Here is a 26921-nt window from a genome sequence, read left to right as displayed (position 1 = left end):
CCACCCAAGTCTCATCTTGAATTGTAATCTTAATTGTCATCACCATGTATAGGGGGAGGAACCTTGTGGGAGGTGATTAGGACATGGTGGCAGTTCTCTATGCTGTTCTCATGATAGTTCTCATGAGATCTGATGGTTTTATAAGTGGTTTTCCCCACTTCTTTCTGCACTTTTCTCCTCTGTTGCTTTGTGAAGATGGGGCCTTGCTTCCCTTTCACTTTCTGCCATGATGTAAGTTTCCTGAGGCCTTCCCAACCATGCTGAACTGTGAGTCAATTAAACCTCTTTCCTTTATAAATTACCCAGTCTCAGGTATTTTTATGGCAATGTGAGAAGAGACTAATGCATTAATTTGGCACCAAGCTAGTGAGTCATTTCTATAAGATACCTGAGAATGTGAAATGACTTTGGAACTGGGTAATGAGCAGAGGTTGGAACAGTTTCGAGGACTCAGAAGAAGATAGGAAGATGTGGAAAAGATTGGAACTTCCTAGAGACTTCTTGAATGGCTTCAACCAAAATGCCGATAGTGATATGGGTGTGAGAATAATGGAGTCAAATGAAGTCCAGGCTGAGGTGGTCTAAATGCAGGTGATAAACTTGTTGGGAACTGGAATAAAGCTATTTCTTGCTATGCTTTAGCAAAAAGACTGGCAACATTTTGCTTCTACCCTAGAGATCTGTGGAATGTTGAACTTGAGAGAGGTGATTTAGGGTATCTGGCAGAAGAAATTTCTAAGCAGCAAAACATTCAAGAGGTGGCAAAGCATAAAAGTTTGAAAAACTTGCAGCCTGACAATGCAGTAGAAAAGAAAAACCCATTTTCTGGGGAGAAGTTCAAGCCAGCTTCAGAAATTTGCATAAATAACAAAGCGTCAAATATTAATCACCAAGACAATGGGGAAAATATCTCCAAGGCATGTCAAAGACCTTTGTGGCAGCCCCTCAGATCATAGGCCCAGAGGCTTAGAGGGGAAAAAATATTTCATGGGCCAGGTCCAGGACATCCCTGCTGTGTGCAGCCTGGGACTTCATGTCATATGTCCCACTTCAGTTATGGCTAAAAGGAGCCAAGATACAGCTCAAGCCATGGCTTCAGAGGGTGCAAGCCTTGGCAGCTTCCTCATGGTGTCAGTCCTGTGGGTGTACAGAAGACAAGGATTGAGGTTTGGAAACCTGGGCCTAGATTTCAGATGATATATGGAAATGCCTGAATGTCCAGGCAGAAGTCTGCTGCAGGGGTGGAGCCCTCAAGGAGAACCTCTGCTAGAATAGTGTGGAAGGGAAGGAGCCCCAGCACAGATTCCCCACTGGCGCACTGTCTAGTGCAGTTGTGAGAAGAGGGCCACCATCCTGCAGACCGCAAAATGGTGCATCCACTGAGAGCTTGCACTGTGAACCGGAAAAGCTGCAGGCATTCAATGCCAGCCCATGAAAGCAGCCAGGAGGGGGGCTATATCATGCAAAACCACAGAGACAGAGCTGCCCAAGGCCATGGGAACCCACCTCTTACATCAGTGTGACCTGGATCTGAGACATGGAGTCAAAGGAGATGATTTTGGAATTTTAAGTTTTAATGACTGCCCTATTGGATTATGAACTTGCATGGGCCTATAGCCTCTTCACTTTGGCCAATTTATCCCATTTGAGATTGGGACATTTATCCAATTCCTGCACCCCTGTTATATCTTGGAAGTAACTAACTTGCTTTTAACAGGCTCATAGGTGAAAGGGTCTTGCCTTGTCTCAGATAATACTATGGACTTGGATTTTTGCTAGTGTTGAAGTTAATTAAGTTTGGGAAACTGTTGGGAAGGTACAATTGTGTTTTGAAATGTGAGAAAGATTAGATTTGAAAGGAACCAGGGGCACAATGATACGGTCTGGCTCTGTGTCTCCACCAAATCTCATCTTTGTTATCTGAATTGTAATCCCCATGTGTTGGGGGAGGGACCTCCTGGGAGGAGAGTAGATCATGGTGGCCTTTCCCCATGCTGTTCTCATGATAGTGAGTGAGTTTTCATTAGATCTGATGGTTTTATAAGGGATTTTTTTCTCTTCACTCTGCATTTCTCTCTCCTGCCATCTTTTGAAAAAAGTGCCTTGCTCCCCTTCACCTTCTGCCATGATGGTAAGTTTCCTGAGGTCTTCTCAGCCATGCTGAACTGTGAGTCAAACTTCTTTCCTTTAAAATTCCAATCTCTGGTATTTCTTCATTGCACCATGAAAACAGACTAGTACACATGCATTAAATTTTTATTACAATATTACTTGGAAAGTGAAAGGCCTCTAATAGACTATGTGAAAGACTCATTCTGATTAGGAGATCTTTATAGGAAATGTAATAAATAGTATAAAGAGGAAAACAAAAGCCTGATTACAGTAACTAGAGTTCACTAACAGCTGGCTGGGGGTGCGTATAAACTTTTTTTCCCCATTATTCTCAGAACAAATCTTATTCCCAATAAAATTCTTCAAGAAATTACTTAAGCATTCCATCAGGAATGCCAATTTCTTTTCAGAATAAAGTTGTCAGTCCTAGCCTAGAACAGGTTTCAGACCATGCTTTGGACACCTTTCTTATATTCTTATATCAATACCAGAAGGCTTTCTAATTAACATAGTAAAGATTAGATAATGGTTTTAATTGGAGAAGGAAAGGCCTTATGAAATAGGTTAAAATTGTTAGAATTTGGGTCCTAATTGGTGCAACTTTTGCATACAAGATATAGTGATTAGCTCAAAAGAATTCCTGGATACTCCCTTTGAATGAGCAAAACGTGAGTCCTGTAGCCTCTTCAACATTGACTGCTTAGCTTGATTGATCAACAGGCCTGTGCTGAGCCACTCATTTGGAGAATTCCTTAGTTGCCTCAGTCTGACTAATGGTGAGCTCAGTCCTGCCATTAAAAAAACTGTCACGTTTGCCTCAGGTCAATCGTCTATTTAGAGTGACTTGTGCCGAGACCAGCTTGGTTGGGAAGACACTAACCCAGTGGCACTAGAGGAATTAAAGACACACACACAGAAATATAGAGGTGTGAAGTGGGAAATCAGGGGTCTCACAGCTTTCAGAGCTGAGAGCCTCAAACAGAGATTTACCCATGTATTTATTAACAGCAAGCCAGTGATTAGCATCATTTCTATAGATATTAGATTAACTAAAAGTATCCCTTATGGGATACAAAGGGATGGGCCAAAATAAAGGGGTGGGTCTGGCTAGCTATCTGCAGCAGATAACTTAAGGCACAGATAGCTCACACTATTGTTTGTGGTTTAAGAACACCTTTAAGTGATTTTCCACCCTGGGCAGGCCAGGTGTTCCTTGCCCTCATTCCAGTAAACCCACAACCTCCCAGTGTGGGCATTATGGCCATCATGAACATGTCACAGTGCTGCAGAGATTTTATGGCCAGTTTTGGGGCCAGTTTATGGCCAGATTTTGGGGGTGGCCTGTTCCCAACATGTCCCCCTTCTTTGATTTGCAAATCAATAAAAGCAAAGGCAGCTTTGTCACAGTGAGCTACTTCTCGCAGGAGTCAGGATCCACATCTGCAGACTACACAAAGACAACACAGATTAAAAGCACAATCACCATTGAAATCACACAGCTTCCAAGTGTTTTTATCCATTTTAATGGATTACTAGCTGCTAATCTGTCTGCTGCTCCTTTAAGCACTCCAGTTCCTGGCATTAAGGTCAGATGTGCCTGGGATACTTTAAATATTTGTTCTTTTAATTTTGCAATATCCAAAGACAAGTTTATAGACTGTCCTCCCAGATGCTTTTTTATTCTTCCAAAATTTTGATCTTATTAAGAGCTCTTAATAGTTTCCACAAATCCTTAATGTTTAGCTCCTACAGCGAGCTATATCATTTGAGGTTGAGGTGCCACTATACCGCCATGGTTCCAGATAATAGGAACTCTTGCTGTACTTCTCATCATTTCTGCCATCTGACCATTTTGTTCACATCAGCTGAACATAGTGTGGCTGTGGCATGCAGACTGAAAGGTACAATTCAGGCTAAACGTCCCCTTAGGGGACCAATTAATAATGATTCCATACGAATCATTGTGCAGCACCTCTACCTGTTCTGCAAGGCAATCTTCCTAAATAAGTACGTTCATATTTTCTGGCCAGGTTTAATTTTGTTTACAAATAGGTTTTTGAGGGTGGTATGCCTCAATTATAGGAGCAGATTTATTATGGTAAATACTGAGATCAGAAAGCATGTGTAACTGCATCATGGAGTGATTACATCTAGGCATTATTGCCAGCCAAGATTGAAAATATGCCTAATAAGTATAATTGTTCCCTGTGTCAGCCCTTATTGAAGGAATACTCATGGCAATGGTGATCACCGCTATCATAGCTACCATTAAATTATTCATTGTGACTGGCTGTCTCACTTTCCTCAGGTTTTCTTCTGCTGTCTGTGACAGCTTCTTGATCTGTCCCCAGGTGGGTGGCTGTGTTTGACGTGTGTCACTTGTGACATTTGGGGGTCTTCCTCAGTGTCAGCCTCGACATGGCTGCAACCAGTGGGTCCTCGGAATCCTCCTGGAATCTCTTCCTTGGCATCTGGCTCATAATAAGATTTCAGGTGTCTTGATGGTATCCAAATCAGCTGTTGATTTTGGCCTGGAGAAACACAAACATAACCTCTACCCCAAGTTACTATTTTACCTATTTCCCAACTTTTTATTATTGGATCTCTCCACCAAATCAGTTGTTCTGCTTCTGTCTTTGCAGCTGGTTTCTGTAGATGATGTTCAGCTGCTGATAACATCTGGCCTTTGGGCAGGCTCAAAAAATTTAAAGTTGATAATGCTAGATTTAATTGTGTATGGGCTGTCCCATAATCCCTGTTTCTCCCCATGTTTTGTTTTTGTCATCAGTTGTTTATATATATGAAATCATAACTGAGCATTTTCAATTAACTCTGTGGAATTAATCACATATGAAGAATCAGAAATCACATTAATAGGCATATAAAAAGCAGTCAATACCTCAGTTACAGCTACAAGCTCTGCTTTTTGAGCTGAAGTATAGGGCATCTGGAAAACTTTACTTTTTGATCCAGAATAAGAAGCTTTACCATTACTAGACCCATCTGTAAAACAATGAAAATGCTTAGCAGGCTGAAGGTTGTTTACTGCAGGAATTGTAAGTGCAAACCGTTCACAGTCTTGCTTAGCTAAAGGGTTAGTAAAGAAAGAGTCTTTTAAATCTATGACTATTAAAGGCCAATTTTTTGGAATTATAGCAGGAGAAGGCAATCCTGGGTGTAATGCTCCCATAGGTTGTATAACTGAATTGATGGCTCTTAAGTCAGTTAACATTCTCCATTTACCTGATTTTTTCTTAATTATGAAAACTGGAGAATTCTAAGGGGAAAATGTTGGAGCTATGTGCCCATTTTCTAATTGTTCAGTAATTTCTCTAAAGCCTCCAGTTTCTCTTTACTTAGCGGCCACTGTTCTATACAAATTGGCTTATCTCTTAACCATTTTAAAGGTATAGGTTCTGGAGGCTTAACAATGGCCACCATCAAAAATGATATCCTAATCTTTGGCGAGAACTTTGTCTTTCTGCTTGAAGTGGTTCTTTCAAACCTTGCAAATTTTTTTCTAGTCCCATATCAGGGACATATGCCATTTCATGCATTATGTGTTGACTTTGAGGGCTATATAATCGTTCTGGAATTAGAACTTTGCTCCTCATTGTTGCAATAAATCTCTTCCCCATAAATTTATAGGTACAGAAGTTATAATTGGTTGAATAGTCCCAGGTTATCCATCAGGCCCCTCACAATGCAAAATATAACTACTTTGATATACTTCAGGGGCTTTACCAACTCCAACTATGTTAAATTGAGCTGGTTGAATTGGCCATGCGGACAGCCAGTGCTGTAGAGAAATGATTGAAATGTCCGCTCCTGTATCTACCAAACCTTTAAATTTCTTTCCCTGAATAGTTATTTCACAGGTAGGATGTTTATCAGTAATTTGATTTATCCAATAAGCTGCCTTGCCTTGTTTATTTGTGCTTCAAAATCCTCTTGTTCATTTAATTTCACTTTTTCCTATTCCCACATATGGCACAATCAGGAGCTGTGCTATGCACTCTCCTGGCTCTGCTTTCCAGGAAACAGAAGTAGATATAACAATTTGAATTTCCCCATTGTAATCTGAATCAATGACTCCTGTATGTATTTCTACCCCTTTTAAACTTAAACTAGACCTTCCTAAAAGTAATCCTATTGTCCCCGCTGGCAAGCGTCCACAGATTCCTGTTGGGACCTTTTGCGAGGGTTCCCCAGGCAGAAGACTCAAAGCTTTTGTGCAGCATAAATCTACTGCAGCACTACTGGCTATGGCAGGGACAGACATTGTACAGGGGTGAGGGAATGACCTGGGCTGGAAATGCCCTGGTTTAGAATGGGGTCCAGGATGAGCCCCTCATGGCATTTCCTGAAATTAAGTTCCTATCTTTATCAAACTTAGAGTGACACTGATTAGCCCAATGTCTTCCTTTTTTACATTTTGGAGATATTTCAGGCTCAGCAGTTTTCTTTTTCCCCTATCTGGTGGCCTGACTTGCTGATTATTTCTACATTCTTTATTAGTATGAATAGCTTGTTTAAATTCTTTGAGTAATTTAAAGGAAAAGGCTCAAATGTAGATGTAATATTTCTCTGTTGATCTGGGGGGTGTATTCTAACAGGGAACTGCCAAGCCTCTAAATCACCCTCTCGTCTAGCTTGCTGAATTCCTGCCTGAATAGAAATGAGGGTGGTCACTCAAGGCACTGCTCAAACAGTCAATGGGGCAACTACTTTTCACCCAGCGCCCTCCGGAAAAGAAAGATCTGGAAAGTCTTTTTCTTCAAAATAATAATGAGGGGGTGCAGGAGGGTAGGGATGAACCTCTCCCTCCTTTCCACTTTAGCTTTAGCTGGCAAGTAAATCTGCTCTGTAACCTCTTCTATTACTTCATTACACTCTCCTTCCTCCTCATCATTGTGTGAAAAAATTCCAAGATGGAATGAACCACACCCCACACTTGTCTCACTGTTACCGTGATGCTTCTGAGCTCCCCTTCTTACTCACTATGGGGATTGCTATAAGAGTACTTGGGTGTCCTCCAGCTAGTTCCACCCTCTCCAACTGTTGCTCTGGTGACACTTTGACCTTGATTCAAGCCCCCACATATGGGCACCACTTGCCAAGATCAGCTCAGTTGGGGAGACCCTAACCCAGTGGCTCTAGAGGAATTAAAGACACACACACACAAATATAGAGGTGTGAAGTGGGAAATCAGGGGTCTCACAGCCTTCAGAGCTGAGAGCCTCAAACAGAGATTTACCCACGTGTTTATTAATAGAAAGCCAGTCATTAGCATTGTTTCTATAGCTATTAGATTAACTAAAAGTATCCCTTATGGGAAACAAAGGGATGGGCTGAAATAAAGGGGTGGGTCTGGCTAGTTATCTGCAGCAGGAGCATGTCCTTAAGGCACAGATTACTCATGCTATTGTTTGTGGTTTAAGAACATCTTTAAGTGGTTTTCTGCCCTGGGTGGTCCAGGTGTTCCTTGCCATCACTCCGGTAAACCCACAAACTCCCAGCATGGGTATTGTGGCCATCATGAATATGTCACAGTGCTGCAGAGATTTTGTTTATGGCCAGTTTCGGGGCCAGTTTATGGCCAGATTTTGGAGTGCCTGTTCCTAATAGACTTGGATGAGCCTGATTGTTGCTAAACTTACAAAAGGGATAGCTACACTAGTTTTTGCCTGTTTTAAGTATCTGTATGCTTAGTAGAGTTTGGTCTGACAGTTGCTTTGAATATAATCTATAAAGGAGCTTATGGGAGGCACATGAATGCTCACACACCTCCACATATTAGTTTTCACCTATATTTAACAAAACATACACAATCATTGTGAATTCCAGTTTGTCTCTTTCATTTTGCAACTGAATGTGTGTCAAAGCATATCTCTGTTTAATTAAAGACCGTAATATAATTATGCTTAGGGATCTTATCTGAAATATCATATTTTCTGAGACTTTTGAGACCTGGAGTACTATATTACCTAGAAATATTCGTGATTCTAATTAACTGGGAGGAATCTTATTAAGAAATGTATTTTATACCACATCAGTTTAATGGATTTTAGTGTTTCAGATTTTTAAGAAAGGTATGCTTTCTTTAAGAAACAATTTATAGTGTCAACTTTCTTACCTACTTGACATTCTACACTTTATAATTACTGGTAGAATTCTCAGTTGTGATCTTCTGAAATATTTGTAGATATGTACTTCAAACACTACAAATTTGCCTTTAGATGGTTTGCAGGATTGGACACCTACCCTCTATATATGTCCAAATAAAAGGAACAGTATTAAAACTGCTAAACTTTTTAAACTTATCTTTCCAAGCATGAGCTTGAAGATTTAAAAACCTCAAATTATTTCCCAATATGTGCCGTAAATTATTCCCTTTGTAATCTGTTACATTTGATTGATGTTGATTGCATAATAGGTCAATTTTATTTATTTTAATGCATGCCTTCATAGAACATTATAAGTAAATGCCTTTCAAAGTTCAGCTTAACCCTAGTAGCACTGAGAATTTCCAAGGGACTTTCAGCAGTAATTTTGGATGTGCTTTCCTAATAACTGTTTTCAGAATCCATTAAGATCCAAAGAAAGTTATGCATAGATGCAAACTATCATCACATTACATAGTGAACACTCATCAGAAACAAAAGCCAAACTCTGTTGCTGGGTTTCTCCCTCTGGGCAATAAACTGTTTAATGAAACTATAAAGAAATATATCTCACATAATCCTTAAAATTTCTGACCAAACTACAGACTTATGGAAGAGTAACTCTGTTTGAACTTCGTTTGAAAATATAATCCATTTTTATATAACCAACATTATTGCTAATCACTGCTAAATCCTAATTTGATATTGAGAAGTAATATCAAGAAATATGAATTATAACTAGGACTGAAGACACTGAGAAGTAGCACCAGAATGCAAATTTCAGAAGTTCCAGATGGTATTGATTTCAAATATTTTTCACGATGCCTAAAGTAGTGATGAGCATGGATGATTTTAGTTGCAACCTAACTAAGCAATAGGACAAAGCAAAACTAATTCACGCATATAAAGTCCAGGAATAAAACAGCTCTGGAGTTGTTTAATGGGTAAAATGAGATAATCAAAAACCTAGCTTTGCCACGGTTTTGTTCTGCCATACTTCGTATGTTGGATTTCTTAATGAGAAATCACAGTTGTATTTATAGGCATCATTTGCAAATTTGAAAATATTAAGTGAAAAAAATCTGTTTTTGCCAAGGTGTCCCTTCTTTAAAAGTCAGTAATCCTTTCTTAGAAACCCTCTAAAACCCCCTTTTTTCTATCACATTTCATAGGCCAAAACTAAGTCATATACCCACCATTCAGCATTAACAAAGGATACCCACCTGTGATTTAAATTTCTCTAAGAGAAAAATATCTCAGCACAATTAGGGTTTGGGTAATGAGAAATAGGGGAAAAGTTTTGCATAGGCAACAATGCGTATCTTCTATAAAGTTAGTAGATATTTATTGTCTAATGTAAATATTCAGTCAGTCACTCAGCATGTACCAGGAATCGTCAATAAACTAGGAAATATGCAAGGGTTTATATAAGATTTTAAATAAAAAAGGAAAAAATAATAATTCCTATACTACTAGTAATAGAATGTAAGCTAGGTATTTTTGTGCAGGTAGGTTTTATAACCATCATAGAGAAAGGCTAATGTGCTATAATGCTTTTACATTCTACATTCTCTATTCTCCCCTTGAGTGTCTTTGTCATACAAATGTCTTACTGAGAGAATCAGCTTCTATTTAAAAAATTAAAAAAAAAGTCTACAAGTTAGATGTAAAACTTGGCAGACATGAATCCCTTTCAATTATCACTGGCTCCTGTAGTCCTAACAAATCTATTATATGTGTTAATTGTTGAATATTTCTAGCTTGTGAATGGGGTTTCATTTATATGTCTAGCTGGGGAACAATAAACGCTATAAATATTTTTTATTTTTTAGTAATCAGGAATTGGTAGAAGAATATAATTTTCTGGGTTGGGTAGCTGCTATTGTTGTTTTCCACTCAGATTTTCTGTATTATCCTATCAATTTTTTATTTTCAGTATAATTGTTTAATTCTATATTGGGGAAATCGAATAAGGATAGAAAAATGGGTGGAAGATAATGACAAGGAGGCGATTAAAGCAGCCAAATGTTTTGAAGTAAACAGAGGGGTTTAGGTTAGCAAACCTTTCAGTTCAATCATTCTTCATGGTGCATGACTCCCAGTGTGGTGTGTGGCCCTTAGTACTGACCCTCGAAGTTTCAAGCGTCAACAGGGAGACAAGGACAGAAATTGATAGTGACCCTTGAAAAGCACATTGCAGCAACATTCAGATGAGGTTTCTTGTTATAGACCCACTCAGATGTGGTTGAACTTACGTGCTGAATGACATGGAATGTGAACAGCATGTATAGGCCAGTGATGAATTGGAAACTTAAAAGATTAAGAACAAAAACTTGTCTTCCACCACAAAGAGCTTGAGAAGCATTCTTGTGTGAAAGTTAGAAAGACAAAGGCTCCCTTTAGTCTTTAATAGATGATCCACAAAAATGTGTTCATGAGTGAATAAGTTACATAATAGTTGTAAGTGTAAAACATAAGACAGCACAGAGCATTTATAATTGAGTATGGTCACACAAATATCAAAGCAGCTATCAATCTCATAATATTTTCAAAAGTTATATGACTAAGTTCTACCCCTAAAGCCTTTGTTTCAGTAGTTTAGAAAGTAGGTTCTACGTGTGGTACTGAAAAACAATCAACAAAAACAAAAACAAACACTTTTCTGCTTGTTTTTCTGGAGACCAAAGCTTGAGACTCTGTGAACTAAGCCCTGAAGAGTCAAGTTTAGCCAAGGTTGATGTAAGTAAAACCCTAGAGGTTCACTATGAGCAGCAGCCAGAATTGAGTTCCCGAGTTCAGTCCAAGCTAATCTCAATATGCCAGGAAGAACCACAAGATTTGAATGCACAGGTTTCTATGTAACTGAGATGGGTTGACTTGTGAAGAAAGGAAGTTCAGTTATAGAGAGTAAAAAAAGAAGAAGCAAAGATAAAAATTTATTTCTTTAATGAAGCTGGCAATCTTGCAATAGTGGAAGAAATAAGTGCTTCACAGGAAATATATTTTCATATTAATAAACATTAAAGATACATATTCTATAATTATTTCAGTGCTATTATCACTTGTCATGTTGTTTATCTTTTTTCTGCTGTATTTTTCTTAGTATTTGGCATATATTTAATTTTTAAAACAAGTATATTTAGAAATATATGAGATCAGGATAACAAACAAAAAGGCAGATAATATATTCATTGTTATAAAGTGGTATACAGGCAGAAAATTTTTGAAAATTTCCAGTGTTTTTAGGGTACAAGAAATTCAAACTTTCATATATTTTAAATGGAAATTGTGAACTCTTAATTTGGAGAATAATATGGTAACATTCATAGAAGTATACATTTCTACTCATCCTGATTATTTGGAAGTCTCTTATTTTAATTAAAGAAGTACTAGTCTGTGTGTGTGTGTGTGTATCTATGTATGTATATACACATACATATATATAATTTAAATTATATATATGTACACACATATAAACACAACAATATTTATTGCAGCATTGTGGGAGTGGAAAATGGTTAGCAAATTTCAAACAGCTAAAGAAATGGTTGCATAATGAGTGGACCACATACTCTGAGATATTAAGCAACTAGTGAGGCAAAGAAGCTATTTTTATATGTATTAAGCAAGACAGACATTTTTTATGTATTGATCCACATTATAGAGTAACATGCAAACAGTTATTTGTGACAACAAAAATATGTATGCATTCATAAGAATATCTATATATTTGGATGAGCATATCATAAGTTGTAGGAGGATGTAACTTTTCTGTTTATATTTACTATCTCAGGAGAAGAATAAAGGAAGGTGGTTAGAGAGAATTTAAAAATGTTATTTTTCTAAATTTTTGGAGGATTTCATTGGTTACCAAAAAATCACATTGCTATTCCCATTTGAGAGCTTTGGTTAATTTTTGTTTATTTTGAGAAAATTTTAAATGTAAATTTGAAAGAATGGCATGAATGGTTCAACAATTAATATTTTGACACAATGTATGCTTCCTCTCTCTCTACACCCTCCCTACACAAATTATTTTCTAAGAACATGCTTTTTATATAACTAGTTATCAAAATAAAATTTAATATTGATAATGCTATTATCAGTCTATCTTCAAAATTCACCAGATTTCCCAGTATTTTCTTTCATAATCTTTTTCTATATAGGATATAATTGAGAACCTGAGAGCTACATTGTCATTTCTCTATAGCCTGTTTTAATATGACACAGTTATAGCCTCTCTTTGTCTTTCAAGACACTGGTATTTTTAAATAGATCAATTTTGCAGAATGTTCCCGACTTTGGATTTATCTGATGTTTCCTCATGACTAGATTCAAGTTATGCATTTTTTGTCAAGGACATCATAAAAGTCACATTATTCATGGTGTTAACTTTGATCACATGGTTAAAAAGGTTATCTGCCAGGTTTCTTCACTATACAGTTACTATTTTTCCTTTTATTAATAGATAATTTGTGGGGAGATAGTTTGATGTTATATGAATATCCTATTCCTCATTCAATGTCCACTTGTTAATTTTAACATCCACTGGTGATCCTTGCCTAAATTATTATAATAATTATAAAATATTGATTTTTTTAACTTTATCAGTTCCTATAATTTAAAATTTTCTAAAAATGATTAATAGAGAAAATAACAAGTGACATTCCATATGATCAAAGCTGTTGAGGACTGACCAAGCATCAAGCCCGGCAAGGGCCGTGGTCGGCAAGTCCCAAGCCTTGAAGTCAAGGCCTAGCTCTAACGAGGATACCTGAAATACATCTCTTAATCTTCCCGTGCCTTTGTTCCATCCCTGACAAAATGAAATACTGCTCAAGCACTTTTCAGAATTATTCATTTCCAGGAATTTTTGCACTGAAAATTGTAGCTCAAATGTAAGAGTTTTGGATGAACAAAGACGAAAGCAATTTGCCTCCTGACTATGCTTCAGTGGCCACAACTCCTCACATGACACAGTGCACAAAGGAGTGGGATTCTGAATAACTACAGTACAGTATAATTTTTCTGACAATCGATCAAGGTATACATTTTGAAGCAGGCTAAAACAGTAATTTGAAGAGACAGGGACAATTTGAACATTTAAATATTTGTTTTAAAATATTACAGTGATTGTTCCCCCCCATTTCTCCATGCTTCTAAAAGATTGAATTGCATATAAAGGAAGCATTTACTGCGAAAAATAAACCTCCTCTCCATGGAAAGGATTATAATAAAATGAAAGTGAAATCACACCTCAAAGGAACATGGCTTTTTCACAATAAAGTTTAAATTTTCCTTGTAGAAAAGAGAAAGCTGATACTCCACATAATTATACAACTAGTAGGAATCTCAGACATCATGGGGTCCAATGATGCTTGGTGTCCAGGTAAATACCATGGGGTCTTTACTACACAGAGGGTTAATTGAGGCCAGTGAGATAAACTGTTGAAAGTCATGGATGTGAATGCAGGTCCTGGGTTGCCTTGTCCATGCCAATTCTCATGTTGTGTTTTTCCTTTCCCAACTAAAGCTTAGTCATGATATTGTTCCAGAGATAATATTTCAGGATAAATATATGAAGCCATTTCCTGGGCGGTGTGACATAAAAATGTAGGAAAAAATTCTATTTCCAGATGACATGTTTTATTTTTCTGAAATTCTCACATTACAGTTTTGTTTTTTGAAAATTTGTTTTACAGCATCCCCCACCTTTTCCACGATCTCTTTCTATACAGTTTCAGTTACCTGCATCAACTGTAGCCTGAAAATATCAAATGGGAAATTCCAAAAATGAATAGTTTATGAGGGTTTTTTGTTTTAGTATTTTTTTAAAATGTTTTTTAAAGAATTTGTAAGTTGTAAATTATGTGCTATTCTGAAGAGTGTGATAAAATCTCAGGTCAGCCTGCTCCATCCCACCCAGGGGGTGAATGATCCCCTGGACCAGCATCTCCACTATGTATCTGCTCCCTTCCCATTGGTCAGTAGTCTTCTGGGTGATCAACTGTCACAGTATCTTGATGCAGATATTAAATAAAATAAGGGTTCTTTATTTTACTTAATAATGACCTCAAAGCACAAGAGTAGTGATGCTGAAAATTCAGATATAACAAAGAAAAGCCAAAAGTGCTTTCTTCAAGTGAAAAGGGACAAGTTCTTGACTCAACAAGGAAGGACAAAAATCATATGCTGAGGTTGCCAAGATCTCTGGTAACAATGAATCTTTTATCAGTGCAGTAGTGAAGAAAGTGAAAGAACTTTATGCACAGCCCACATAGGGTTTAGTGCTCTTGTGCCATATTCCATCTTGCTTACCCATGATGTCGAGCCACACTGCCCCACCAGATGTTCCTAGAACACATCCACCTGGTTGCATCTCAGAGTATTTGAGCTTATCCCCTTCTGCTTGAATCATTCTTATTCCAGAGACACAAAGTCTTGTTTTCTCACTTCCTTCAGTTTTTAACGTATGCATCCTCTGGTAAACTAAGCTTTTTTTCAACAACTTGTATCAGGCTTGCTCTATTCTCCTTACCCTGCTTTACTTTTCTTTGTAGGATTAATAATCATTTGATATATATTTTCTCATGTATGTACCTTTTTCTCCCGTTAGAATGTAAATTCCTTGAGAGCGATAGGTTTTGTGCAATGATATATCCTCAAGTATTCTTCATTTACTGCTGCAGGTATTAGTTCCTTTGTTGTAACATATTACACAAACATAGTAGCTTAAAAGAACAACAACAAATTATCTCACAGCAGTGAGGGGCTAAAGTCCAATATCATTTTCACTCACCTAAAATCCAGGTGTTTGCAGGTCTGCATTCCTTCTAGAGATTCCAGGGGATAATCCATTTCTTTGCCTTTTTAAGTTCCTAGAGGCTGCCCACATCTCCTGGTCCATGGGGCTTCCTCCATCTTCAAAGTTGATAATAGCCAGTCAAGTCCTTCTCTCGCTTCCTTACCCTAACACTTCTTGTACAATCAAATCTCCTACTACTCACTCTGATCCTCTGCCTCCTTCCCTAGTATAAAGATCTTTGTGATTACATTGAACTCACGCATATAATCCAGGATTGTCTCCCCATTTAAAATCTTCAACTTCGTCTATAATCCCAGCACTTTAGGAGGCCGAGGCGGATGGATCACGTGAGGTCAGGAGTTAGAGACCAGCCTGGCCAACGTGGTGAAACCCTATCTCTACTAAAAATTTAAAAAACTAGCTGGGCATGGTGGTGGGAACCTGTAATCCCAGCTACTCAGGAGGCTGAGGCAGAAGAATCGTCTGAACCCCAGAGGTGGAGGTTGCAGTGAGCCAAGATCACGCATTGCACTCCAGCCTGGGCAACAAGAGCAAAACTCCATCTTAAAAAAATATATATTTCACCTGCAAATTCCACATAAAGTAATGTATTCACAGGTTCCAGAGATTAGAATGTGAACATCTTTGAGTGGGGAAATTATTCATCTGTCAACACTACATAACAATTTATGCAAAAACTTAGCAGCTTAAAACAAAACTATTCACTATCACATAGATTTTCTGATGGTCAGGAATCTAGACAAAGCTTAGCTGGGTCGATCTGGCACAGTATCTCATGAGGGTGCAGTCCAGCTGTCAGCCAAGGTTGCCTTCATCTATAACTTTACTAATCCACTTCCAAACTCACACACAGTTGTTGGCAGGCATCTGTTTCTCAGCATAGGCAGGACATAGCTCTGCGTACAACATGACAGCTGGCTTCCCCTGAAGTGATTGATTGAAGAGAAAGGATGACTTTGCAGAAGATTTAACATAGCAGTTCTAAGACTGCAATCCTTAGAAAAGCCTGCCTGGAAGTTTTGGTCCATGGCTGACATTTGGAAATCTGACTGCTAATCAGTTCTCTATACTACGATGACTTTTTACCTAAATGATAAGTACTAGACCAGATCGGGTGCGTTCAGGGTGGTATGGCCGTAGCTGGCCAACCTTGGTCATGTGCCCTAGAGCCAGGGGATAGGATCAGCACCTCTAGAACCAAATGAAGTGAGAAACTTAGAAGAGTGGTTTCCAAAAGGAAAATAAAGAAAAAAAATGATAAGTACCAGTAGCTCATTATGCCTAAAACTGTGTAAACAATATGGTTTATGCTGAACACCTGCTTTCCTTCTGGATATCTGGAATTTAGGTGCTAGTCAGAGACTGCCTGTGTCCCCAACCTACAATGAAAAGCTTATATACTGAATCTTTCCTCATAGTGAACACTCATGTGTTGTCACAGTTTATTGCAGGAAGAAGTAAGTGTGTCCTATATGACTCTACCAGGAGACAACTCTTGAAAATTTGCATCTGGTTTCCTTAAGCCTTCATCCCATGGCCTTTTCTTCTTTACTAATTTTGCTGCATGTTATTTTGCTTTCATAAATCTTAGCCATAAGTACAACTGTATACTGAGTCCTGTGAGTTCTACTGAGTAAGAAAATCTGGGGCTGGTTTTAGAGACCTCTGACATAGTAACAATGATGGAAGCAGCAGTATCTTATATAACCTAATCCTGGAAGTGACACACCAAGACTTCTGCCATATACTATTGGTTGCACAGATAGATTCTGATGCTTTGAGGGACAGGAGTGTGAATACCAGGAGCTAGGGATCACTGGGAACCATCTTGGAGGCTGCTATGGGAAATGCAGCCTTTCGTTTAGCAAATTTTAAATAAAGCATTAGTAAAGTTACTATACATACTAGTTTGCTGCAGTAGTTCTGGCTTACAAACGTTTTCTTCCATTCATGATAGTGTCCTGTAAAACCTCCATTAAAAAATTATGAAGTCTAATTTATCTATTTTTTAAAATTTTATTGCTTGTGCTTTTTTGGGGATATATATAAGAATCCATTTCCAATTCTGAAGTAAGGAAGTTTTTTGTTTTCTTCTAATAATTTTATAGTTCATACTTTTAGGTAATTTTATAGTTTATACTTTTAAAATTTCATTTCCCTATGTTTTCTAATGGCAATACAGTAATAGAATAAATTTGGGGGGTACTGATTTAGTATGCTACAAACTTGCTAAAAGTATAAATTATAAGTATAGTTTATACTTTTGTTTTCTTCCAATAATTTTATAGCTTATACATTTAGGTCTTTGATCCAATTTACTTTGATCCAATACTTTGATCCAAAGTAAATTTTTAGACATGGTGTAAAGTAAGAGCCTGACTTTTGTCTTCGGCATATGGCTATCTAGTTGTCCCAGGCCCATTAATTGGAAAGTCTCTTTTTTCCCATTAAATGGTCTTAGTTGATCATGAAAATATGGGCTTATTTCTGGACTCTCAATTCTATTTCATTGATCTGTATGTCTATCCTTGTGCTTGTACCACACCCTATTGATCATTGTTGCCTGGTAGTACTTTTAAAATGGGAACCTACGTGCTCCCAGCTTGGTTTTTTAGTTTTCATGGTATACGCTTAGACTTCCTTTGTTAAATTTATTTTTCAGAAGTGTTTTATTCTCTTTGATATTATTGAAAATGGATTTTAAAGGCTGGGTGTGGTGGCACATGCCTGTAATCCCAGCAGGCCGAGGCAGGCAGATCACGAGGTCAGGAGATCAAGACCATCCTGGCTAACATGGTGAAACCCTGTCTCTACAAAAAAAATTAGCCAGGCATGGTGGTGCGAGGCTGAGGCAGGAGAATCGCATGCACCCAGGGGGCAGAAACTGTAGTGAGCTGAGATCGCACCACTGCACTTCACCCTGGGAGACAGAGTAAGACTCCGTCTCAAAAAAAGAAAAAAAATCGATTTTAAAAGTTTCATTTTGTATTGTTCATTGCAATTATATGAAAACATAATTAATTTTTGTATATTAATTTTGTATCCATCAAACTTGATCCATGTCTCACTTTGTGCGCATTTGCTGTCCTCACTGTGCATTCACCTGCATTAAGGCACGTTCATGGTAAAAAAACAAAAAACGTTCAGCAACCACTTTATTAAATATATGAGCAGGTATTTGGTTTTTTTCTTTAATGTTATAAATGTTGGATATAACATTATAATTTTGTAATGTTTTAAAATTTCATTTCCCTATGTTTTCTAATAGCAATACAGTAATAGAATAAATTTGGGGGTACTGATTTAGTATGCCACAAACTTACTAAGCTTTCTTACTGGGTCTGTTAATTACTTTGTACGTTATTCTGGATTTTCTATTTACCCAATCATGTTGTCTGTGAGAAAATATGTTTATTTTCTCCATTACAATTTTCTCTGTTGAACTCACTTCCAGTAAAATATTAAATAGAAGTAGTAGAAACAAACATATTTATCTTATTTCCAATTTCAAAGACAAAGCATTACATTTTACAACACAACATGTGATGTTAGCTATGGATGTTTTTGCAATTATTCCTTATAAGGTTATTTTCTGTTTCAGTTTGCTGAGAGTTTTGTCATGAGTAGGTGATAAATTTTGTCAAATCCATTTCTCTACAACTTCTAAGATCATCATATAAATTTTCTTCTAAAATCTGTTAATGTGATGATGATTTTTTAAAGTTAAACCAACCACTTTGTCATGCTGAATAATCATTTTAATACAGATTTCCACTGTCATTCATTTGATAACACTTTTGTCAAACATTTTCACATATATGTTAACGGGATTTTTACGTTGTTTTTCTTATACTTAACTGGTTTTGGTTTAATGTTACACTGGCCTCAAAAAAAAAGTCAAGATGTGTTACATCTTTTCTTGTTTATGGAAAGTATGACTTTCTGTATTTCCTAATATATTCTCATATATTTATATATACACACACACATAAACTTTCACCTCATCCCATCTATCCAAACCTTTTCTCTGAACGTTCTTGAATATATCATCTCACAATAGAAAATGTCCTTAAATTTAACTTTGAAACTTCTCCTCCCCTTCTTGTACATAAAAACTGTTTCTATCATGAGGATAGCTTTTACTGAAGGCTTCTCCAACACTGATTATTTTTATAACCACATCCCTCATATCAATGTTGCTTAAGGAAGTATAATTGTTCCTTATTTCTAATTTGAGCATAGTCCTTCCATAACTCCTCCCCAGTAAAGAAAAAAAAAGATCGAGGAACATGACACATTTCTGGGAGCAGCATTAAAGCCCAGGTTGTCAGATTATTATGCCTGTTTTGCTTGTTGCAATCTTCATCGTAAGATAAAACACATAAATATAACAAAATTCATTATGTCATAACTTTCCTCATAACCTTTGCATGGATCCCACTTGCCTGCAGAACATTCTACATAATTTTCAATCATAGATTTCACCTTCTTTGTAATTTGGCCCTAGCCTAACTTGTTAATATTAGTATCTCAACAACAACTTAGAGCAGGTTTATTTTATTGCTCTAAACACATGTAAGAGTAATATATCCTTATGCCATTTACCAGGGTTCCAGATAGAGCATGTTAGCCAATTAAAGTTACGAACAAGTTTTAAAGAGAAATTAAGCAATTTTATGTTAAGCTCTAAGCATGTTATGTGAACCAAAAATAAAAATAAAAATGCATATGTATACATATAAGTGTATGTGTGGTGTATATGTGTGTGTATGTAAATATGTGTGTGTGTGTGTGTGTGTGTATATACACACACGGGGTGGGGTAAGAGAAAGATGAAATTTTATAATTTGGGTCCAACATATGGATACCTGTTTGTTTATAGGGCTATAATTTATTGACTTATCTAAACATAAGAATATCCACATTGTCTTATATAGCAAGGAAGAAAATTAATAGTAAAAAGACTGAAAAAAATCTTTCACTCAACTCATTATTTCAATACAAAATTCATGTTTATAAAACTTTGACTTAAGTGCATTAGTCCCCACTTACTGGCAGTTTTGCTTCCTATGGTTTCAGATATCAGCAGTTAACCATAGTTCAAAAATATTAAATGAAAAATTCCGGAAATAATTTATAAATTTTAAATTGCACACCACTCTATTATATTTGTTCTATTTTATTATTGTTAATCTCTTTCCCTAATTTATAAGTTAAGTTCTATCATAGGTATGTATGTATAGGACAATACATTGTATATATATAGTTCAGTACTTTCCATGGTTTTCGGCATCATTTGGAGGTCTTGGATTGTAGCCTAAATGAGTAACAGTGGGCTATTGCATGTGGATAATTAAAGAAGTTATTTGAAAACTGAAAAGCATGTCAAGAATATAAATGCAGTTATTTTTATCTGATAATTTTGTGCATATGTATTAAACTTTTAAAAATCGTATTTTCATTGAATTGAAAAGGTAGTATGCTTTAAAGAAATAGTGATTCATTTGAACTGAGAATATTAGAATTTGTGACTATTTTATAAGCTTTTTATTTAACTATGTCACCCAATAAATCTGGGAACACATTTTTGAACACCTAATTTATCAAATTTTCTTCTTTAAAATTATTTACATTGAATATGATTGAAGTCTATACCATATAAAAATATCAGTCATTAGATTTTTATCAATTTATGTAGAAAATGCCAAGAATATATTAAAATTTACCCATGCCAGTAACATATGTTTTCCAATTTTTTTTACTTCTTCAGTGATGCTTACCTTTTCTTTTGAAATTATTATTTTGTTTTATTCACCTCAATAGATAAATATTTGTGGTATTTTGACACTGGATATTCTGTAGTGGGTAAAAATCCTGTTTTATATCAGTATTAGTTTTTTCCAACTATTCAGTTTTGCACATGATACTTATTTTCACTAGGATTCCATCTCCTCATCTGCAAATTGAAGGCAGCACACACAGTAGACATGATTGTTCTAAAGATTAAGTGAGATAATATATACACAGACTTACTACAATGTTGGTTGGCACAAAGAGGGCCCCATCTCATAGAAAATCTTATTCTTATCACCATTATTTTGACTCTTTTTTATAGTTTACCAGTAAAATTGTTCCTATCACACTTGACCAATTATTGCACTTGAATTTATTCTGCATATTGCCTCAAATCAAATGTATAATGAGGTATGGAATAAGATAAACTGGTTCAAATAAGTCACAAACAGTACACATGTATTTTCATATCCATTACTACAAAAACCCTACGGTAATCAACAAACTTCAAATTAAAATCTAGCTCTTTTAAAAGAATAAAACTGTATATTTGGCTCATTAACTTCTTGTCAAAAAAAGGCTGAGTAAATGGCATTGTTTACCATTATAAACTGCTGTTTTTCCTCTTATATAACTTTGTATGAATCCTTGGTGGCTAAATGCAGAATACGCACAGGCAGAGCGGTTAGAAATTTGTTTTATTCCAGTTATTTGCATCACCATTTCCTCCACTGACAGATAATGGAAGTTGACCATTTCATGACATTTATCTGATTCTATTATCACCTAATACTTTCAAGTCTAACTGAATATCATTTTGTTGGCAGCAATAATGTCTGATAGGGCATCCTTTTCTATAGATTTTGTGTCTCAATTTTTCATATTTTATGTCATGGCAAAGCTGAATTGTGTCATCTTTTCTGCATTCCAATAACTTGAAAATTATTATTAATGATCTTGATATTCACAATATTTTTACCTACTGCATCATAGGGGACAGAGATGGATATGTTTATATTGTCATCAATTTCTGAAGGAGGTTCCCATCAGACTGCCGTAATTCAGGCAATATTATAAAACTGTTTGTGCTTTTTCAAATTACATAGAATTCAACCTTGTTCTTTTCCAAGGCACAACTACTTGTATGGCATCTGAAAAGATTCTACTTGCTGCAATATATTTCTTGCTCCTTAGAACAATATTTGCTTGCCGAAATGTTTATCCTACATGCTAAAATTACAGTTTGTATTCATTGAGTTTTTCCTTTTCCATGTTCAGCTCTGCACTTTGAATCTGGGGCCCTATATATCCTTGACTTCCAAATGGTAGAGTGATCATAAAATTTGCTCTGGAATAAAATGTGGCAATACTATACACTTTTATGTTTCAGAGTTAATTTCTAATGGAATAAAACAAGTTGTTAATTTGCTTTCCATCATCTGTTCCTTCAATCAGCTAACTTATACCAATCCCTCATCCTTAAACCTTTTTTTTTTTTTTTTTTTAATATCCTGGGAAAGGTCACAAAGTAGCCATCTGGGGTGCTAAGGATATTCTCTTTTTTTTATTATACTTCAGGTTCTGGTGTACATGTGCAGAACGTGCAGGGTTGTTACAAAGGTATACACGTGCCATGGTGGTTTGCTGCATCCATCAACCCGTCATCTGTATTAGGTATTTCTCCTAATGGTACCCTCCCCTAGCCCCCCAATACCCCCAGACAGGCCTTGGCGTGTGATGTTCCTCTCCCTGCACCCATGTGTTCTCATTGTTCAACTCTCACTTATGAGTGAGAAAATGCAGCGTTTGGTTTTCTGTTCTTGTGTTAGTTTGCCGAGAATGTTAGTTTCCAGCTTCATCCATGTCCCTGCGAAGGACATGAACTCATCCTTTTTTATGGTTGCATAGTATTCCATGGTGTATATATGCTACAGTTTCTTTATCCAGTTTATCATTGATGGACATTTGGGTTGGTTCCAAGTCTTTGCTATGGTGAATAGTGCTGCAACAAACATACATGTGCATGTGTCTTTAGAGTAGAGTGATTTATAATCCTTTGGGTATATACCCAGTAATGAGATTCCTGGATCAAATGGTATTTCTGGTTTTAGATCCTTGAGGAATCACCACACTGTCTTCCACAATGGTTGAACTAATTTACACTCTCACCAACAGTGTAAAAGTGTTCCTGTTCCTCCATATCCTCTCCAGCATCTGTTGTTTTCCTGACTTTTTTAATGATCGCCATTCTAACTGGCATGAAGTAGTATCTCATTGTGGTTTTGATTTGCATTTCTCTAACCACCAGTGATAAGCTTTTTTTGCATAGGTTTATTGGCTGCATAAATGTCTTCTTTTGAGAGGTGTCTGTTCATATCCTTCACCCACTTTTTGATGGTTTTTTTTTCTTGTAAATTTGTTTAAGTTCTTTGTAGATTTTGGATATTAGCCCTTTGTCAGATGGACAAATTTCAAAAATTTTCTCCCATTCTGTAGGTTGCCTATTCACTCTGATGATAGTTTCTTTTGCTATGCAGAAGCTCTTTAGTTTAATTAGATCTCATTTGTCTATTTTGGCTTTTGTTGCCATTGCTTTTGGTGTTATAAGCATGGGCAAAGACTTCATGACTAAATCCTGAATGTTATTGCCTAGGTTTTCTTCTAGGGTTTGTATGGTTTTAGGTCTTACATTTAAGTCTTTAATCCATTGTGATTTCATTTTTGTATAAGGTGTGAGGAAGGGGTCCAGTTTCAGTTTTCTGCATGTGGGTAGCCAGTTTTCCCGACACCATTTATTAAATAGAGAATCCTTTCCCCATTGCTTGTTTTTGTCAGGTTTGTCAAAGATCAGATGGTTGTAGATGTGTGGTGTTATTTCTGAGGGCTCTGTCCTGTTCCATTGGTCTATATCTCTGTTATGGTACCAGTACCATGCTGTTTTGGTTGCTGTAGCCTTGTTGCACAGTTTCAAGTCAGGTAGTGTGATGCTCCAGGTTTGTTCTTTTTGCTTAGGATTGTCTTGGCTATGCAGGCTCTTTTTTGGTTCCATATGAAATTTAAAGTAGTTTTTTTCCAATTCTGTGAAGAAAGTCAATGGTAGCTTGATGGGGATAGCATTGAATCTATAAATTACTTTGGGCAGTATGGCCATTTTCACAATATTGATTCTTCCTATCCATGAGCATGGAATGTTTTTCCATTTGTTTATGTCCTCTCTTATTTCCTTGAGCAGTGGTTTATAGTTCTCCTTGAAGAGGTCTTTCACATCCCTTGTAAGTTATATTCCTAGGCATTTAATTCTCTTTGTAGCAGTTGTGAATGGGAGTTAACTCATAATTTGGTTCTCTGTCATTAGTGTATAAGAATGCTTGTGATTTTTGCACATTGATTTTGTATCCTGAGACTTTGCTGAAGTTACTTATCAGCTTAAGGAGATTTTGGGCTGAGATGATGTGGTTTTTTAAATATACAAACAGAGACAATTTGACTTCCTCTTTTCTTATTTGAGTATCCTTTCTTTCTCTTGCCTGATTGCCCTGGCCAGAACTTCCAATACTATGTTGAATAGGAGTGGTGAGAGAGGGCATACTTGTCTTGTACTGGTTTTCAAAAGGAATGCTTCCAGTTTTTGCGCATTCAGTATGATATTGGCTGAGGGTTTGTCATAAATAGCTCTTAATATTTTGAGGTACGTTCCATCAATACCTAGTTTATTGAGAGTTTTTAGCATGAAGAGTTGTTGAATTTTGTCAAAGGCCTTTTCTGCATCTATTGAGATAATCATATGTTTTTTGTCATTGGTTCAATTTATGTGATGGAGTACATTTATTGATTTGCATATGCTGAACCAGCCTTGCATCCCAGGGATAAGGCCAACTTGATCCTGGTGGATAAGCTTTTTGTTGTGCTGCTGGATTTGTTTTGCCAATATTTTACTGAGGATTTTGCATGGATCTTCAGGGATAATTGGCCTGAAATTTTCTTTGTTGTGTCTCTGCCAGGCTTTTGTATCAGGATGATGCTGGCCTCATAAAATGAGTTAGGGAGGATTCGCTGTTTTTCTATTGTGAATAGTGCTGCAATAAACATACGTGTGAATGTGTCTTTATAGTAGAGTGATTTATAATACTCTACTATTGTTAGGAATGGTACCAGCTCCTCTTTGTACCTCTGGTAAAATTCATCTGTGAATCCTTCTGGTCCTGGACTTTATTTGGTTGGTAGGCTATTAATTATTGCCTCAATTTCAAAACTTATTATTGATCTATTCAGGGTTTCAACTTCTTCCTGGTTTAGACTTGGGAGGGGGTATGTGTCAAGGAATTTGTCTATTTCTTCTAGTTTATTTGCATAGAAGTGTTTATAGTATTCTCTGATGGTAGTTTATATTTCTGTAAGCTTTTTCTTAATGCTGCTGTTTTTACTTAAGTCTTGAATACAGTCATACCTCAAATATATTACAGGTTCAGTTCCAGACCCCTGCAATAAAGCAAGTTATACATATTTTTGATTTCCTAGTGCATATAAAATTACCTTTACACTATAATATAGTCCACTAAGTGTGCAATAGTATTGTGTTTTTAATAAAACAATGTATATACCCGAATTAAAAATACTTTGTTGCTAAAAATGCTAATAATAATCTGAGCCTTCAGTGAGCTATAATCTTTTTGCTGGTGGAGGGTCTCGCATCGATACTGGTGGCTGCTGACTGTGTTGATCGATCGTGGTGATAGATTCTGAAGATTCAGATAGCTGTGGCAATTTCTTAAAATAAGAAAAAATGGAATTTTGCCACATCAACTGACCCGTTCATGAGAGATTTCTCTATAGCATGCAATTCTGTTTGATAGCATTTACTCACAGTAGAACTTCTATCAAAATTGGACTCAATTCTCTCCAACCCTACAACTGCTTGATCAACTAAGTTTATGTAACATTCAGAATAATTTGTTGTCTTTTTAACTGCTCTTTTGACCTCCCATGGAACATGAATGATCTTAATGGCACCTACAATGGTGAATTCTTTCCAGAAGGTTTTCAATTTCCTTTTTCTAGATCCATTAAATAAATCACCATCTATGGCAGATAAAGGCTTATGAAATGCATTTCTTAAATAAGAAGACTTGAAAATTGAAATTACTTTTTGATCCACAATGGATGTTGTGTTAATTGGCATGAAATCAACATTAATCTCTTTGCATACCTCCCTGAGAGTTCTTGGGTAACCAGATAAATTATTTGAAAGGAATCTTATTTTTTGAGCAGTAGGTCTCAACAGTGTGCTTAAAACAATCAAACCATGCTATAGACAGATTCCCTGTCATTCAGGCTTTGTTGTTCCATTTCAAGAGCATAGCAGAATAGATTTAGCATAACTATTAAAGGGCCTAGGAATTTCAGAATAGCAAATGAACACTGGTTTCAACTTCTAGTCACCCACTGCATTATTCCCTAACTACAGAGTCAGCCTGTCCTTTGAAGCTTTGAAGCCAAGCATTGAATTCTTCACTTCTAGTTAGTCCTAGGTGACATCATTTTTAAATATAAGGCTTTTTTGTCTGCATTGAAAATCTGTTGCTTAGTGTAGCTACCTTTATCAATGATCTTAGCTAGATCTTCTGTGTAACTTGCTGAAGCCTCTACATTAGCACTTGCTTCTTCATCTTGTACTTTAATGTTATAGAGATGTCTTCTTTCCTTACACCTCATGAACCAACCTCTGCTAGCTTCTAAGTTTCTTCTTCAGCTTTGTCACCTCTGAACTTTTATAGACATCAAGAGAGTTAGGGCCTTGTTCTGAATTAGACTTTGGCTTAAGGGAATGCTATGGCTGGCTTGACCTTTATATCCAGTTCCCTAAGACTTTCTCCATATCAGCAATAAGGAATCGCCACACTGTCTTCCACAATGGTTGAACTAATTTTACACTCCCACTAACAGTGTAAAAACATTTCTGTTTCTCCATAGCCTTGCCAGAATCTGGTATTTTTTGAATTTTTAATAATATCTATTCTGACTGGTAT

Source organism: Hylobates moloch, unplaced genomic scaffold (assembly GCF_009828535.3).
Source record: "Hylobates moloch isolate HMO894 unplaced genomic scaffold, HMol_V3 SCAFFOLD_24, whole genome shotgun sequence".
In the NCBI taxonomy this organism is placed as follows: Eukaryota; Metazoa; Chordata; class Mammalia; order Primates; family Hylobatidae; genus Hylobates; species Hylobates moloch.
This window is presented reverse-complemented; position numbering follows the sequence as displayed.